A 16965-nucleotide genomic window follows, 5' to 3' on the forward strand; every position below is an offset into this window, starting at 1 on the left:
TATATATATATATATAACTTTAATATATATATGAATGGAAAACAAGCCCATTCAAAAACTTGTACATGAATACTACTATTTAAAATAGCTAAAAAAAGAGACACACTCAAATGGCCATCAGTTGATGATTGGATAAACAAAATATCTATACAAGGCATGGAGTACATAATACATGCTATAATGTGAATGAACCATGAAAATATTATGCTAAGTGAAAGTCAGTCACAAGGACCATGTTTTGGAAAATAAATGTTTAAATATTAAAAAAAAAAACAAGGGCCATGTTTTGTACGGTTTCACTTATATGAAATGTTCAAATTTAGTGAAATTTATAGAGGCAGGAAGTAGATTATTATTACCAGCACAGGATGAAGGGGAAATGGGGAATAACTGCTGATGATTATTGAGTTTCTTTTTAGAGTGATGAAAACATTTTGCTACTTAGTGGCGATGGTTGTACAACATTGTGAATATACTAAAAACCACAATGCCTATTATAAAGGATGAGTTTTATGTAATGTGAATTATATCTCAATTTTTAAAATCTTTAAGAATGGATTTAATTATTTAGGGCCAGAGCATGGGCAAGAAAGGAGAAAGAGAAGACTCAGGAGAAATTCCTGAAAAGGAATCAAGGAAAAGTGGTCGAAGGAGTAGGAAGGAAATCAAGTGACTGTTTAGAACTCAGAGGAAGTGAGCTATTTCAGTGGAGTGGCGTGAGCCTGGAAGGTTAGCCAGAGTGAGTTATGGAAGAAATGGGGTCTGAGTAAGAGGAGGTAAAGCATAGACCACTCTCACAAGTAGCAGTTGGAAGAAGGTTTGGGAGTGAAAAAAAGTACTTTTCTCTTTGACAGGTGATATCGGAAATTTTTTTTTGTGCTAATGGAAAGAACTAGATGGTGCAGGAGAGAAAGGCAGAAGGGTGAGGCAAGACATACTTGAAATGTAGTGAGATGGGATCCCAGAGTCACGAGGGTGGAAGGCCTCACAAGGAAAGGAGGGACACTGCATCCACTGAAACGACTGTAGACGCGAGAGGTATGTAGAGTTGGTGTCTGTGGGCAGATGATAGGCACATTCCGAATGATGTGGTGGCAGCATCCGCTAATAGTAGAGTGAGAAGAAAAGAAAGGGGTAGAATGAAGGAAGAGGAAGAGATACTGAAAAGACTGAGGCCATGTGCCCTCTCAATTAATAAATACATTACAATATATATGAAATTGCCTTTTTATGGTAAGTCAAAATAGTTAAACAGACTTTCCAAAATATAAGTTTTACTAACCACTCTAAATACATACCACACTGAACTTCCTAGCGCCAAGTCTTTTCTTAGTCTTCTATCTTCTGCTTCTCTGCCCACTCTCTACGACTGATCCTCTCATCAGCAGTTGTGTTGAACTACGGAATCCTTTCTAGAATGCACCAAGCTCTTTCATAGCCCCATAACTTAGCACATGTTACCCTTTACCTAGAAGACTATTTCGGTTTCAATTTGGCAAAATGTACTTACTTTTCAAGACCCAGTTCAGAAACCATGTCTTCTTAGAAGCCTTCACTAAAACCACTGGTAGAAGGTATTCACTAAATGTATGCTGATAGACGGGAGACATTTAAAGCCTTGTTGAACTAATCATCTCTTTGGACACAGAATCATCCAGAGAGGCAAGCAGTGCTGATTGGAGAAAGTCAAGGGCTTTTGAACTTACATGGTATTCTGAGATTTTTGCTTTATCTTCAAAATGGAGATAGTGTATAATGTATAAGATGTCTAGAAAATGAGATTTAAGAACCTGGCACAGAGACTTCTTAATAAATAATACTTAGAAAAATGTGCTTAAGCAAAGATTTACCATAGAGCCAGGTAGAGATTGTCTCCATTGCAAATATTGCAAGGCTACCTACTCTTTAAAATGCTGTATTTTCTTGGAATAACAGTAAGACAAATTATGAAGGCCGGAAGCTGATGGTTGTCTTTCCAACGGGACTTAAAGAGAACTTATAACTTTCCTGGTTTGGATCTGAAGGTGGTTGAATGGAAGAATACAGCTAGTATAGAAAGAAAACATGTATACTTGTATTTGAACCAATCCTACATGTTTTCCATTAAGAGTTCAAGCTTCCTGAGCATTAAAGAGCTGTGACAATGAGGCGAACAAGACCTGGTAATTAACTAAAAAGGAACTAACAGACTTTACAGTAAGGCTTTGTAGGGGAGAAGACAAATTTCCAGTTGTCTACAGAACAAATGGTACATGTGGAAATGAGAGCGTGTTAAGTGGACGTATCTGCGCTTGGGAAAGGGGCTTTCCCACTAGATTGAATCCAAGAGAAAAGCAAATTGCATGATCTATAGACATCAAAAACACTTCTGCAGATTTGAGATCAGTTATAGATATAACATTGCTGAAATATAATTGTGTGGCTTGCTTTACTCGATAGTGTCTTTCCTTAAAAATGGCTTACGTGTTAGTCTGGGTTGACTAGAGAAACAAATCCAGAGACATTCACATGTATTAAAAGAAAGAGCTTTATATATAAGAGCAATTGAATATTGAGAAAACATCCCAGTCAAGTCCAGATCAAGCCCATAAATCCGATAATTACCCATATGCCCGATACGAATCTATAGATTCCTCTTCAGAGTCACGAAATACATGCAATGATGCCAAATGCAGAAAGATTATAGGCTAGTGGGTAGAAAGTCTTGTGGATCCAGTGGCGGTGGAAGCATCTCAGCGCTGGTGTGGGTTTCCACGTGGCTCCTCCAACTCCAGGGCTCTAGCTGCATCAGTGTACCTCCATCAGGGTAGTTGTCAGCAATGTCTCACCAGGAGTGAATGTATCCGGCCTCCAGTGAGCTATTTATCTCTTTAGTGTCTCCAAATGAGGTCATCAAGCTGCAATGTGATTGACAGGCTAGACTCCACCTGTTCCTCAAGTTGACAAGAGATTATGTAACTGCCACAGTATATAAATAGGATATTTGTGAGTAGTGTTTTATTAATGATGTACATAATTATTTTAGAGGTACTTTAATCTTCAGACTTTGCCAACCTTTATACTTTTTGTTAAATGTTTCTTTTTACTATTAATGTGGCAGTTTCTAGTTTAGAGTGAGAATCATTTTGTAAAGTGCAAATTTTTATAATTAAATTAATTATTCTTTACTTTGCATTTTAAAATACAGTTATACTTAAAATAGTGCAGTGATTCTTAACTGGAGAGAAATATTCCTGTAATTCATAAAAACACAGTTGTCTTCACTGCAGCTGAAATTATTTTTTAATTAAAATTATTTGTACTCTATTTTCCACAAAGGAAAGCATATTCATATTTCACAACAGAAAGCATATTTTATAAAACAGTTATTTATTCATTTTTTTCAATAAATATTCAGAGATATTAAACACAAAGTGAAACAATAAAGCAACACAGAAATTAAAAAGCCAGATTAAAAAAACCCATCAAAATGAGAACGCAAATGGAAAATAGAAAATTTCCAAACATAATGATTATCATAATATTGGAATTAAACACATGTCATCTGGGGAAAAAGTGAAAGATGATCACTTCATTTTGGCATCAGAAAGGAGGAAGAAACATTCATATGTCTTCCTCTATCGCTGAATAAAAAATAATTTCTCTTTTTTTTATATAACAACATATACTTCCTTCCCTGTGACCTCACCTGTTATCAGGGTTCTGCTGGCCAGGTGACTAGAATCTGGGGCCTGGGTTGCTTCTCCCATAATCAGCCCCACATTTTCAGATGATTATTGAGGTTTTAACTTAAAGCATTTAAGTTAAGAGATCTTCTCTAAATAACTAATTTCTCTTTTCTTTTTTTTTAATCGTTTTATTAGGGGCTCATAAGACTCATCACAATCCATACATAGATGAAGTGTGTACAGCACATTTGTACATTCATTGCCCGTGTCATTTCAAAACATTTGCTCTCCACTTAAGCCCCTGGCTTCAGCTTCTCATTTTTCCCCTTCCTCCCCACTCCCCACTCCCCCATGAGCCCTTGATAATTTATAAATTATTATTTTGTCATATCTTGCCCTGTCCGACGTCTCCCCTCACCCACTTTTCTGTTGTCCGTCCCCCAGGGAGGAGGTCACATGTAGATCCTTGTAATCGGTTCCCTCTTTCTAATCCACTCTCCCTCTACCCTCCCAGTATTGCCACTCACACCACTGGTCCTGAAGGGATCATCCGCCCTGGATTCCCTGTAATAACTAATTTTTCATGTGTAGTGATGTCCTTTACTATTATCTTGATCAACAGGCCTTGAACTGTTTGTACCCTCATTAGTCCTGCTGTCTTCCTTTAGTGGTTCACTGGTGAACCAGTAGTTGGTGTCAAGTCAACTTGCACACATGGTGACCCATGGTGTAATGATTAAGGAGCTTGGCTGCTAACGAAAAAGCTGGAGGCTCAAATTGACCCAGAGAGATGAGGGGAGATACTTGGGAAAAAGCAGCCCTAGAGCACAGTTCTACTCTGACACGTGTGGGGTCACCCTGAGCCAGACTTGACTTGACCAGTAGCCCTGATGGTGCTTTTGGTGCCTTGGTTCCTGTGTGTGCTTTTCACTTTTGTTGCTGTTCTCCCACTTCAGAATTTACTTCCCTCTTGCCCAGTTCGTTCTAGTTGATTTAGCTGCCTCACTCCATCCACACCATCCTAAAACACTCTTGCCAGCATTTTCTTCAAACATCAGCCTGATCATTATCACATCCATTTGTTGCATAATAAAACCCTTACTACTTGGGATATGCCCTCAAAAGTGCTCTATGATCTGCTCACCAACCACTTTCCACATAAACATTTCACTTTTCTGATTTGCATAGCACAGGCACTGTTTTCTGGAATATTCCTAATTTCTCTTTTTTTCTCATTACTCACACGATTTCCTCCATATAGAATGCTTTTACTCTATTACTTCTGCTTTAATTAATCAAATATTTACTAGCTGTTATATGCTAACGATTGAGCTAGCCACTGTGTAGGTTATAGATGAGAATAATTACTCTTACCCGAAAAGATCTCCAAATTTGTATTCAGGAGATTTGGTAAGTTGAATTTTCTATACTCCTTTATGACCCTGAGACCAGAGGAATGAGATGGTGCCTGGCTTCCACTACTGATCACTCTGCAAGAGATCCTGGATTAAGTGGGAGAAAAACATGGAACAAAACTCAAAATCATAAAAGATTGGTGAAACTCTTCAGACTAGGGCCCTCTTTGGTCACCCTTCAGTCTGGAAATGAACTTACCCCTATTGCTCAACTTTCAGTCAAACAATAGACAGGCCTATAAAGAAGAAGAATAACTCTAGGGAGGTATACACTCCTTAGAACAGCCAATCATCTGAGACCAAAAGTTAGCATTTACCTTAGACAAAGTTCAGAGGAGTTAGGCAAGGAGGACTAGACACAAGGAGGAAGTGGGACAAGTGATGATACATGGAAGGGATTACAATCAATGACACGAAATTACATGTGTATGAATTGTTGCGTGAAGAACTGCTCTGCTCTGTAAACCTCAACCAACCCCCCAAAAAGGTTAAAACAAAAACAAAAGAGCAAATTAGACTAAAAAGGTTAGAAAGGAGGATATTTACATATTGCTTCCTTCACGAAGCCTGTCCTAATTTCCCAGTTTAAATTAGTTTTACTTCCCTTTGTGTTCTGCCCCTGTACCGAGTTACAGTCTCGGAAACCCATATGGGCAGCTCTGCCCTGTCATTTAGGGTCACTTTGACTTTAAAACAACTTGATGGCAGTGAGTTTGGTTTGTGCTTGTATTTTAAAAAAAATAAAAAAGTCACTTCTTTCTTTCAAATAGAACTTAAGGACTTCCTAAATAATAATTATGGTAATAGTTGACACACCTCATTGTTATACGTTTCTGTGCATCGCATTACCTGCATCCACAGATCCCTACTGCATGCCACATAGTAGAAGTTAAATGAAATGTTGCATGGTTGCATGCATCATCATCGGTTGAGAGGACACATAGATCTCCATGAGATGATGTCATTTGTCAAAACATGCACACCTTGTATTTTTGAGGTTTTATATTAAAAGCTGATTTTATGTCTGTCTTATTAGAAAAGATTTGGTATCTATTTGGTTCTACAGAGGCCAAATGTTTTCAAATTTATAAACTGTGTGTGTCACAGCACATGGAGTGCAGCCTTTGAAATAGCAGGAAACTCCCCTCAGCTTGTAGAGAAGAGCCTAAAATGGTTTGGTCAAAAGGAGAGAAATCGGACCTTTAGGACAGGCCTCCCCAAAGATAAATGGGCTGAAGATCAGGCTTTTAGAGCTTTGAAGCAAATTTGTATTCATATGATTGTAGTTAGCCTGTTGCGGCAATGGTTGAGGAATATTTCCATCTCTGACTCTACCACTGATTCTTTTTTTTAAAAATCATTTTATTAGGGGCTCATACAACTCTTATCACAATCCATACACACATCAATTTTGTAAAGCGCATTTGTACATTGATTGCCCTCATCATTCTCAAAACATTTCCTCTCCACTTAAGCCCCCGGCATTAGGTCCTCATTTTTCCCCTCCCTCCCGACTCCCCCCTCCCTCATGAGCCCTTGATAATTTATAAATTATTATTTTGTCATATCTTGCCCTGTCCAACGTCTCCCTTCACCCACTTTTCTGTTGTCTGTCCCTCAGGGAAGAGGTCACATATAGTTCCTTGTAATCGGTTCCCTCTTTCCTACCCATTCTCCCTTTACCCTCCCTGTATCGCCACTCACACCACTGGCCCTGAAGGGATCATCCGCCCTGGATTCCCTGTGTTTCCAGTTCCTATCTGTACCAGTGTACATCCTCTGGTCTAGCCAGACTTGCAAAGTAGAATTCGTGTCATGATAGTGGGAGCAGGGAGGAAACATTTAGGAACTAGAGGAAAGTTGTATTTTTCATCATTGTTACTGATTCTTTTATTTAACTAAAAAACCTTTACGTTAAGTGGCTGTTCATGCTTCAAAACTCAGATGTTTGGACTATAGAAATCACATCTGTACTAGGCTACATTGGATTACACCCATAGTTCAGATGATCCATGATTCTTCTGCTCATGAATACTCCAAATAATGTGCCATGAGGAAGTTCCAGGGGCCATGGTTTTGATTTTAGATGGTAGTCCTAAACCAAACAACTTTTGGTAATCTATTTATGATATTGTCATTTATAAATTTCTTTACATTTCTGTTGGATCCACTTACTATTCAGCCTAAACTTGGAATAATGTATACTTCATACTATTTATTGCTTTGGAAATTATTATTAATTTAGTAGGTCCTGAATGTACATGCTTGAATATCAGTTGGGGCGTCTTCTCTTCCTGGTATTTGGTACTTGGTGAACAATACATATAACTTTATAACCAACCATATTTTCTCAAGGAGTCCCTGGATGACAATAGTGAAGTGCTGGAATACTCTCTGAGGGTTGGTGATTCTTATCCACCGAGAGCGACCTTGAGGGCATTTACTGGCAATTTGCTTCCAATAATAGGTCACAGCTTTAAAAATGCTATGGAATGCAATTTTATTGCACACTCAGGGACACAAGTGAGAATTGACTTGATGGCAACTAACAAAAAAAATAATCATATTTTCTCTTTCAAAGATGCCATCAGGCTAAGATGCACCATTTAAAAAATATACTTCTTAAAGAAAAAATAAAACAGCATTATTAATCAAATACATAGCATGCTTTCTTATCACATAGAAATTTTGTTTTTTGCTTATTGAAAGCACTTTCAGACTTTATAGATTTTATCACACCACTATTATGCATGTAGAAGTTATAATATATAAATGGAATAAACTGGTTAATCATTGATACAACTTCTCAGTGAGTTCAGCTCTTCTGAATTCCTCCTGAACGCGTGTTCCATGGCTGTTTTTTTCCACACAATACCATCCCCACGGCTACTAACAGTGTTTGGGGAGACAGCCTTCTTGAAAGTGCTCTTGGTTGTGTGAGAAGTGTGATATCTAAAGAGACAGGAATCTCTTAGTGTCAACTGGTTCTGGAATTCTTTGGTTCTTGTCCTGGGCCCTGGGTCCTGGGCCCCGCCCTCCCTGGCGAGGAAGGTGTTGAGTGTGCCCTGAGCACAACTCACAGCACGCCCGCATCCGTCTCTCTTGTGGTCTGCTCAGGCCAAGGGGCAGAAAGCAAACCACCCTGAAGACCTTGGCGCCAAGCCAAGTGATTTTTCCTGTTTTCAACTGAACACTGCAATTTGTGCATTGCCTGGACGAGTGGAAAATTTTGAGCAAGAAATAGCTTCATGCAGATCTATTTGAAATGCGGAAACCCACCTATTTAAAGGTCTCTTCACAGGCATGCATACTTGAGTTAGAGATGTCACAACTTCGGTGATTTTTCAGGCAGAAATAGAGGGGAATTAGCTCTCTCCCAAGTCAGACCTTCTTGGGAATCTGAATGGTTCTATTAAGCAAAAAGTAACTCAATTTTGCATTTTCTCTTTTACTGATAGAGCAGTGGCAGTGTGGGAAGGAACAAAAGCAATCTCTTGTTGTCCTTTATTAAACAACTTTCCGAACTACAGCTGCATGACTGATTGCTCCTGTGGGTATGTGTTTAGCCTGTGTGTCCAAACATCTTATGTTTGATCATCTTGGGGAAAGTCATACATTTTGTAAAGGATCTGGGGACACATGATTACTTGTCACGTCTGCACTAAGGTATGTGGAACACATGGCATGTAGCCAGGGTGCTGTTTCCTTTGCTCTCCGCATCTGTGCTACCTTCCACACAGAGAAGCGAAGGCTGTACTCTGCTGATTCTCAGCTGGACCACACAGGATCTCATGCGTCCCCACATTTCTAGTGCGTGATTTTCACTTGTGTTCAGGTTTGTATCTTCAGAGGCAGTTTATCTGTCTTTGTGGTTTCCTGTAGAGCTACGCTGCTTTGATGTAGAATTCCTCTTCAGTTTTTGTCACCGTCTTCTTTTTCTGTCCATAGTGAAGCTGAAACTCAAACTCCCGTCCTGACGTCTGGCTGTTCATTTTCTCTTTACTTAAATATTAATGGATTCATGTTTTAAAAATTTTTTTAATAAATCATTTTATTGGGGGGTTTTACAGCTCTTTTAACAATCCATACATCCATTGTTTCAAGCACATTTACCATCTTCCTTCTCAAAATATTTTCTTTCTGCTTGAGCCTTTGATATCAGCTAATGGTTTCATGTTAACACTGGTAATCATTAATTCTTTCTGAGGTATGATGTTGGATTGTTATGCTGAAGCATTTCTCTCCATTTCCCTTTATTGTTTAAAAATGAAAACTAATGATTTATAGTTAAATGTTTCATGCTGCCTCAAGAGAAAGTAACTTATTACCAACTGCTTTTAGTTTAACCTTCAACTCAAAGTGGGGGAACTGATAACTTTTACCTGAACTCAAGTTGAGTAATTTATGAATGTTTTTATGGGAAGTTTTACATTTCCTATCATTTTAATTTAGGAACTCATATGTGGCACTCAGTTTTCTTCACTATTCATTGAGTTGCAAACCCGTTGTTAGGCCACAGTGTTGGGACCTTTGTAAGTGTAGATGTTGTGCTAATGAAGATGTAAGTACTCATTGAAGAACTAGCCATGCAATCAGAATTCTGATGGTTTGCTTTAGGACCCGCTTAAACACTAGAACATCGGCTATTATGTATTTTATTAGTCTGAAAATATTATGAAATTATATGCTTGACAGGAATTGCACTTTATATTATTCCTTAATGATAAAAAGTAATATTGGTGATGTGCATTTCTATGGGTTCATACTGTCACCAGATCCATCCTGTCACCTTGTTAAAAAGACTTTTTTGAAGATAAATTTTAGGTGGGGCCAATTGAAAGCTAATGTATTTATATTTTCTTTGTATCTAGCTGATAACAGAAAAAAAGGCTTATCTGGAACTTGTATACTTTTAAAACTTTCATGTGTCCTTTCACATCCTGCAAAAGGTTGACCTGAAATTAAAAATAAAGAGTTGATCAGCAGTTAAACTGTTTTTAATCGAATGCATACTATATGCCTATTATTTTGTAAAACCGATTATGTATAAAAAGGAGGTGTAGGGTCGGCTCTGGATTCAAAACTGTATTCTTTTAGGGAAGAAATAATACATGGAACAGTGAGGAAATAGCATAAGAGTATAGCAAGAATATGCTAAGGTGAGCACAATCAGGTTTCCCATATGCTTGTGTTTGCAATCCTAAGGGAAAGAATTCATGTTGAAAGGCAGCATCCAGGAAGAATTTATGAAAGAAGTCTTACTTAGGGTGGGCCCTGGAGGATTTGAGAAGACAGAAGAAAAGATGGAGAATGTAACTGGAGGAGGAATAGTGTGAATAAAGATATGACTAACTGCCTTGTAGGTAAGACCTTAATCGGAGGGTTGACATGTGTGATAGCAGGCGAATTCTAAAGGACCTCCCAAGTCACAAGTTTTCACTGGATCTTGTCAGAATGAGGGTCAGAGTGTGCTGAGGTGATGGGCAGGGTAAGCATTGAGGTAAATTGTTGATAGACAGGGGCATGGAGCACAATCATGCATGTTTGTTTACCACTCAGTATTCTATGCCTTGAGCAACAAGAACAGATGGATACCAGTATGTTGTACTGATAACTCAGCCATCACAAAACTCATTGCTGCCAGAGGCCTGACTTTTCAGAATGATGAACAAGTCTTGTAATGTTCCAAGCCAAACCAAGCTCAGTGTTCTCTAAAAGTACATAGACATTGCAGCCCCAGAAAATTCAGTGTGTTGTATAAATCTTGGGTGTTTATATATGGAGCATAATTAGGCTCCAACATTGATAATTTTACTTACAAAAGTACACTAAAATTGAGAAATCATGTCTAATATATGATAATTGTTCAGTCGATAAGCTTCTCTTATGAATTGCTAGATGGTTCACATTTCTGGCAACGCAAACATTGTGGCACACTCCCACAAGTTTCCAAAGTGCCGCTCTTGATGACTACTGTGCTATTGCAGTATCAGTGACTTTGTAAGTTACATAGTATAATTCCTCTCTTTTTTTGGTTTAAATTTTTGGTTGTTTGTTTGTTTCTAATCTGCCAAATAGAACTTTAAGAATGTAATCCTTTAATAAGTAAAAGTCCATCTATTACATATTTTCTCTAGGAAGATAGATCATATGTGTTAAGATAGTAAGTTCTTTATTTAATTTGGTCAACAATTGCTAAGTCCCTGGCTTGCCAGGAACTATGCAGTTACATTCTATGGCTTCTTATCAATAAAAGGCTTTGCATTTCACAGGGTTGTTGGGTGGTTAATAATAGCCCATTAGGAAAGTAAGGTACATGCTCAGATGTGAATGGAAAACTTGAGAGGGGACGAAAGTTTTGAACAGAGTTGAGAAAAGGTCAGGGAAAATAACAGAGCTTGTCACATTTGAGTCCGACCTTGAAGAGTATGTATGATTAACAAGATTCCAAGAACACACTACTTTATAGCAGAATGTTGAATATTTATTATACAGACTTCACTATGATTCACCAAATGCCTATATTTCTTGAGAGAATAAAACTTCTTTGCTGTCTCTTGTCTCTTGTTCTTTGCATTTCTTTCTTTTTGCTGTTAGCTTTTCTATTATTTATCTTTATAGAATTATATCTGGTCATCTGGACTAGTTCATGAGGAAAGGACTCTGTCTGATGCTGTACTGAATCTCCCAGAGTGCTGAGCACGCAGTAGACGCTTGTTAGATATTTGACCTTAGATATTGTCAAATGAATCTATGTAAGAGTGAATGAATCATTCTCACTTATAAGCTGTCTCTCTTTATTATTTTTCTATCAGCATTTCCTTGGAAAAAATGAAGTCAAGATATTAATAACTGGACACTAAGAAGATGGCCTGCAGCCAATCTGGGCCTGCGGACCAGGCCCCGATTGTGCCCAGGGTCAGTTTGTAGAACCATGTTGCTTTTCTTCTAGGCTTTTTCTTCGGAGAAGGGGACTTGTGTAAAGCTAATACTTGCCCTAGAAGTTACATAGCCGTTTCTACTCAGGAGGGCTCTCTCTTCAATATTATTTTCTCATTCAGATAATAAAATGTGGACAAGATGTTCTTTCTCTTTTTGGAGTCAGTTGAAGAGCAAGATTGTAGATGTGTTATTTTAATACTTTGTATCAAATTTTATATATTTGTAAAAACATGCAGTGAACTATAAATTCCTACAGAACTGTGATTTTTTTGTTTTGTTATTAGGTGTATAGTCACAGCAAAGAAATTCAAACAAATGAAAGTTGCCTTAGAAGTTAGATAGCCATTTCCACTCGAGAGACCTCTCTTTTAAATAGTATTTTCTCATTCACATCAAACTCGGACCAAAATTCCCCAGCACGCGCGCGCGCGCGCGCACACACACACACACACATATTACCTATGAGTTGATTCTGAACCATGATGACCTATTTGTTACAGAACTACTCCATAGGGGTTTCTTGGCTGACCCTTCTTTTGTGGGGCTGCTGAGTGGGTTTAGGTTAGTCAGTGGCCAAGAGCAAATTGTTTGTACCACTCAAGGACCTTATAATCACAGCGAGCAAGAGCAAAATCATTCCATAATTACTACTCATGTCTGAGTTTCATCTTTGGCATAATTTTGTGAAGAGATTTGATCAACTTTGGTAACTCACATTTTATTGTTGAATTATTGAAGAGGTTTAAATATTTGGAAAATACAATGGCTTAAAACCTTTAAGAAAGCAAGCTGAATCGTACATCAAGAGGAAGAGATCTTAAATAAACTTCACTGCCTGGGTAGCCTTGAGCAGATTATACAACCCCTTAAAGGACACACTTTCTCATCAGTAAAATGTTTTGTATTTCATCGAGTTGGTGGGAGTTTCCCTAAGGGGTTTGAAGGGCACAGCGTTGTGCTTGGCCTGAAATGAGATGTTCCATAGATGCTAACTTCAAAGTATGAGCATTGTTTAAAAGGTTATTTAAAATAGAATTCAATATTGTCTACTGCTAACCATAAGGCTGGCAGTTCCAATCCACCAGCCAAGCTCCAAGGGAGAAACTTGGGGTTATCTGCTCTAGTAAAGCTTTATAGCTAGGAAACCCTATCTATATAAGGTTTAAATTAAGTTTAAAACAAAATAGGGTCACTGTGAGTCAGGGTCATAGTGACCCTAGAGGATGGGATAGGACTCCCCCTGTGCATTTCTGAGAGTGTAACCCTTTAAGGGATTACACTCCCTTAAAGTCTTGTCTTTTTCCTGAGGAACAGCTGGTGGTTTTGAACTGCTGACCTGTGGTTAGCAGCCTGACCAAGAACCACTTAGAATTGACTTGATGGCAGTGGCATTTTTTGGTTCAGTGAGTCAGAGTCCACTATGTGTCAGTGAAGTTTTATTTGTTTTGTGAGGTAGGGGAAGGAGGTTTACTATATATCAGAACTTTATTCTAGAAGCTAGAGAGCAAAGTCTTTAAAAAGCACACAAAGATTCCAGGCCTGGAGGAAATGGCATTCTAGTTGGGAAGTGGACTAGCAGTAAACCATTAAATAGTTGAATTATCGGTAGATTGGAAGATGGTTAGGGATAAGGTAAAAAGGGAAGGCGAAGCAGGGCAGTGCATCAGGAATATCCAGGAGGCACAGGTGTGAGGTTTGAGCAGAGGCTTGAAGGAGATGACAGCATTAATTATGTCATCTACCCCACCTTGGTCTCAAACTAAGGATAGTTTGCATATAGGGTGAGAAACAGATGTCTTTTATGGAAGTGTTCCATCCTTCTGTTCTAAAGAACAGCTATTAAGCTCCAGAGGCTGTGAATTAAATGCCCACTATTGTCAACTATTAGACTTTAAAACCTGAAGAATTATGTTTTTTTCTTTTCCTTTCTCTAGATGGCAAGAAAATAATGTTCTTTTATTGTTCCCCTCAATGCCAATAATAATAAGCATTCTTAGTGATGTTATGCAAGCTTTTCTTAGGAGCTATTTCCTTTACTTCCTACTGGATTCAGCTCTAATCCAAACCAGAGGCATATTTAGGTTGGTTGTCTGATGATTATATGCCATTATTATTGTCAGTGTTTTCAAAAGTAGGACTGTTGCTATTTTTCTCTTGAGTGTCACTTGACTGCAGGAAAGGAATGTGCAAGGCCTCTTGCTGCAGCTAAAGCACCCGTGAAAAGACATCATTTGGCCAATGGCAGAGAGTTCTTTCCCTGGAACTCGCGTTTGAATGCTCTGTAAAATGAACCACTAAGTTCTCTCTGGGCCTTATCAGAGACGGCCGTTCTCCTAGATTTTAAAACCAGGTAATACATTCATGTACATCCATATCCACAATCACATGCAATTTTTAAGATAATCCAGGTTTTCAAATACTAAGATTGGATTTCACTGTTGCATGTGACTGTACTGTGAAGGGGTACTACATGCACATGTGCATATTTTTGTGATTACATTTTAATTTGATCTCTTAATTGAAAGAATTGGAGAAACCAAGTTTGTATAGTTAAAGATTTTTTAGTATTTTTATATTAGTTGGGGAACTTGTGCATGTTAAAATTATTCAATATTTTAGTGGTGTCTGTGAGAGTTCTTATGTTTAGCTGTTGAAGTGAGAAGATAAATAGTGATATAGTTGGGAAAATTAAGTTTAAAACAAAATAGAAAATCCGGTGCTTTCATTTTCAATATATACTCAGCTACTACTTTTTTGTTGCTTGCATGTACGTGATTAGTGAGCAGCACGCCCACTCCTCTCACAGTTAGTCAGCAACTCGTAGAGTTCACGATTGCTTCACTAGAATTATGCATGCTAAATCTACTAAAACGGCCAGTGCTATTCCACTGGAATATGTGTGCAATTTATCATTCCTTCTTGCTCAAAGGACTGTCACTAACTACTGATTTTGGAATGCAAGATAGAACAGAAGAGGTTAAAAACTGAGTTTGCCTAAGCAAGTTTGGCCTCTGGAGGAGTAAACTTGGAGGGAGGATAGTGCAGATCTCACAAATATGATAGAAAGTTCAGTCTGAATAGCTCCCCTTTACTCCCTGGACAACATGGGGCAAGTCACTTTATCTCGCCAGGGTTCAGTTTCCTCACCCATGAAATAATAATAGCATAAGTCCCTGGGTAGTGCAAATAGTTAAGTCTCCCTTGCTAACAGGAAGGTTGGCGTTTGCATGCACTCTGAGGTGCTTTGGAAGAAAGGCCTGGCCTTCTGCTTCTGAGCGTTGGCAGCATGGCCACGGCCCTAAGGAATGCAGAGCTGCTGTGAAAACACTGCTTTCAGCTAGCTGCCATTCACTCAGGGGCAATTGGTTTGGTCCTACTTAAATTTTTTTATTTGTCACTCCTTATCTAAACCAGGTGTACATATATATATATTTTGGTGTAGTTCACATATAGTCTTTTTAAAATAAGGTGAAACCATTAGACAGAACTATTTAAAAAAGAAAAGCCCCCAGAAATGGGGTACCCCCCTGCCCCGTAAACCCCCTGAGTGGATGCAGTGATTTGGGGGTGGGGAGGCTGTGGATTGTTTTCCAAAGGTGCAGCCATCTCCACTGCATCTCATCTCTTTTAAGGTAACCCCTGCCCTTGGGCATGTTTGTCTACTGTTTGACTTTGTAGTTATTCCCAGCTGTATCCTTTCCCTCTTCCAGGCTTAAGCTCCATGTGGGCTAGGACCATCTTTGTAATTCCAAGAACAAACTCCTTCCACGTGGTGTATGCCTAGCAAACATTTGTTGAACAAATGACTTTTGTTATGTACAATCTAAAAAAGAGTGAAAACACTTCTTTTGTGTCAAAGTTGTCAGTAAAGTATCATATTTCAGGATGAAAGATTATTATTAAGACTTGTAATCCTAGTTCCTGATAGGAGTATTTGTGGTTCAGTATTCTTTTTTTTGCTGTTTAGTATGCATTATATTTTCCCCAGATTATTACCTAAATTACAGAAAACTCCATATAACTTTGGAATAAGAACATGTGTAATACTTATTTTCTGTTTTATGGTTAAGGAAAGTAAGTTTTTTTTCCCCTTCCATTGTTTTTTTTTCCATTTACAAGCTTTAATAATACAAAGAAAAGTCTAGATTTAATCTGAAAAAGTTAATTTTGAACATCTAAGTCACAGAATTTTGGTTTACTTTAGGAGAGCTCTGGAACCACAGAAATAAACTAAAATTCAAATTAAACATTAAAACAACTTAACAACTTTAGCTGTTCTCTCTCCTCCCATAGCATAGGTGAGCTTTTCTTTATATAGTCTTGAAACACCATGTGTCAAGCACATTTTGATAAACTAAAGCACATTTAAAATCCAAAGATTATATGTCTGTTAAATATATTCTGAAATGGAATTAGCATTTTTTTCTTTTTTGGGGTATAAAAATTTATTACACCTCTAGAAGTTTACTAACACCCATGGATGGGCTAGGACACAATGGTACTGGGTTGAGGACAGGTAGCTCTTTGGAACGTGAACAGGTTGGATGGCTCAGAGCCTCCTGCCACGCTGATGGGTCAGCGAGATTAGGCGGGCACATGCCAAACACCAAGGGGCGGCAGGGCACTGAGGGGCTGCCCTGCCTGCCTGCCCGCACCGTCGCCCATGTCTGATTCAGGGTTTCAGAGGACACCAGCCCAGAGGCAAGCAACTGAAGAACAGGGGCTTCCTAAGGTGGTCCAGGCCTGTGTCTGCAGAAGCGACTGCAGCAGCCTTTATCAGATGATTTCCATCAACTCCACATGAAGTCCCTAGCTGTCATAATCCCATAAAATACAAAACGTGAAGTTCCAGGCCGTGGGGACAGAAGGAGCCCCAAGGGCGGCACCTTCCTACCCGGGTTGCTCCGGGAGGAGGGAGTGGGGAAGGTCTTATTTGTTTG

General features: G+C 38.6%; 1 protein-coding gene and 1 pseudogene across 8 annotated transcripts in view; one reads left to right on the plus strand and one right to left on the minus strand.

The window, feature by feature from the left end:
* LOC105978991 overlaps nucleotides 1-9075 on the minus strand; it is a 16666-nt pseudogene extending 7591 nt beyond the window's left edge.
* DNM3 (dynamin 3) overlaps nucleotides 1-16965 on the plus strand; it is a 731348-nt gene that overhangs the window by 28706 nt on the left and 685677 nt on the right. The gene's annotated exons all lie outside the window — the stretch shown is intronic.

This window comes from Echinops telfairi, unplaced genomic scaffold (assembly GCF_000313985.2).
Source record: "Echinops telfairi isolate 266 unplaced genomic scaffold, ASM31398v2 ScPeMD7_7424;HRSCAF=8462, whole genome shotgun sequence".
NCBI lineage: Eukaryota > Metazoa > Chordata > Mammalia > Afrosoricida > Tenrecidae > Echinops > Echinops telfairi.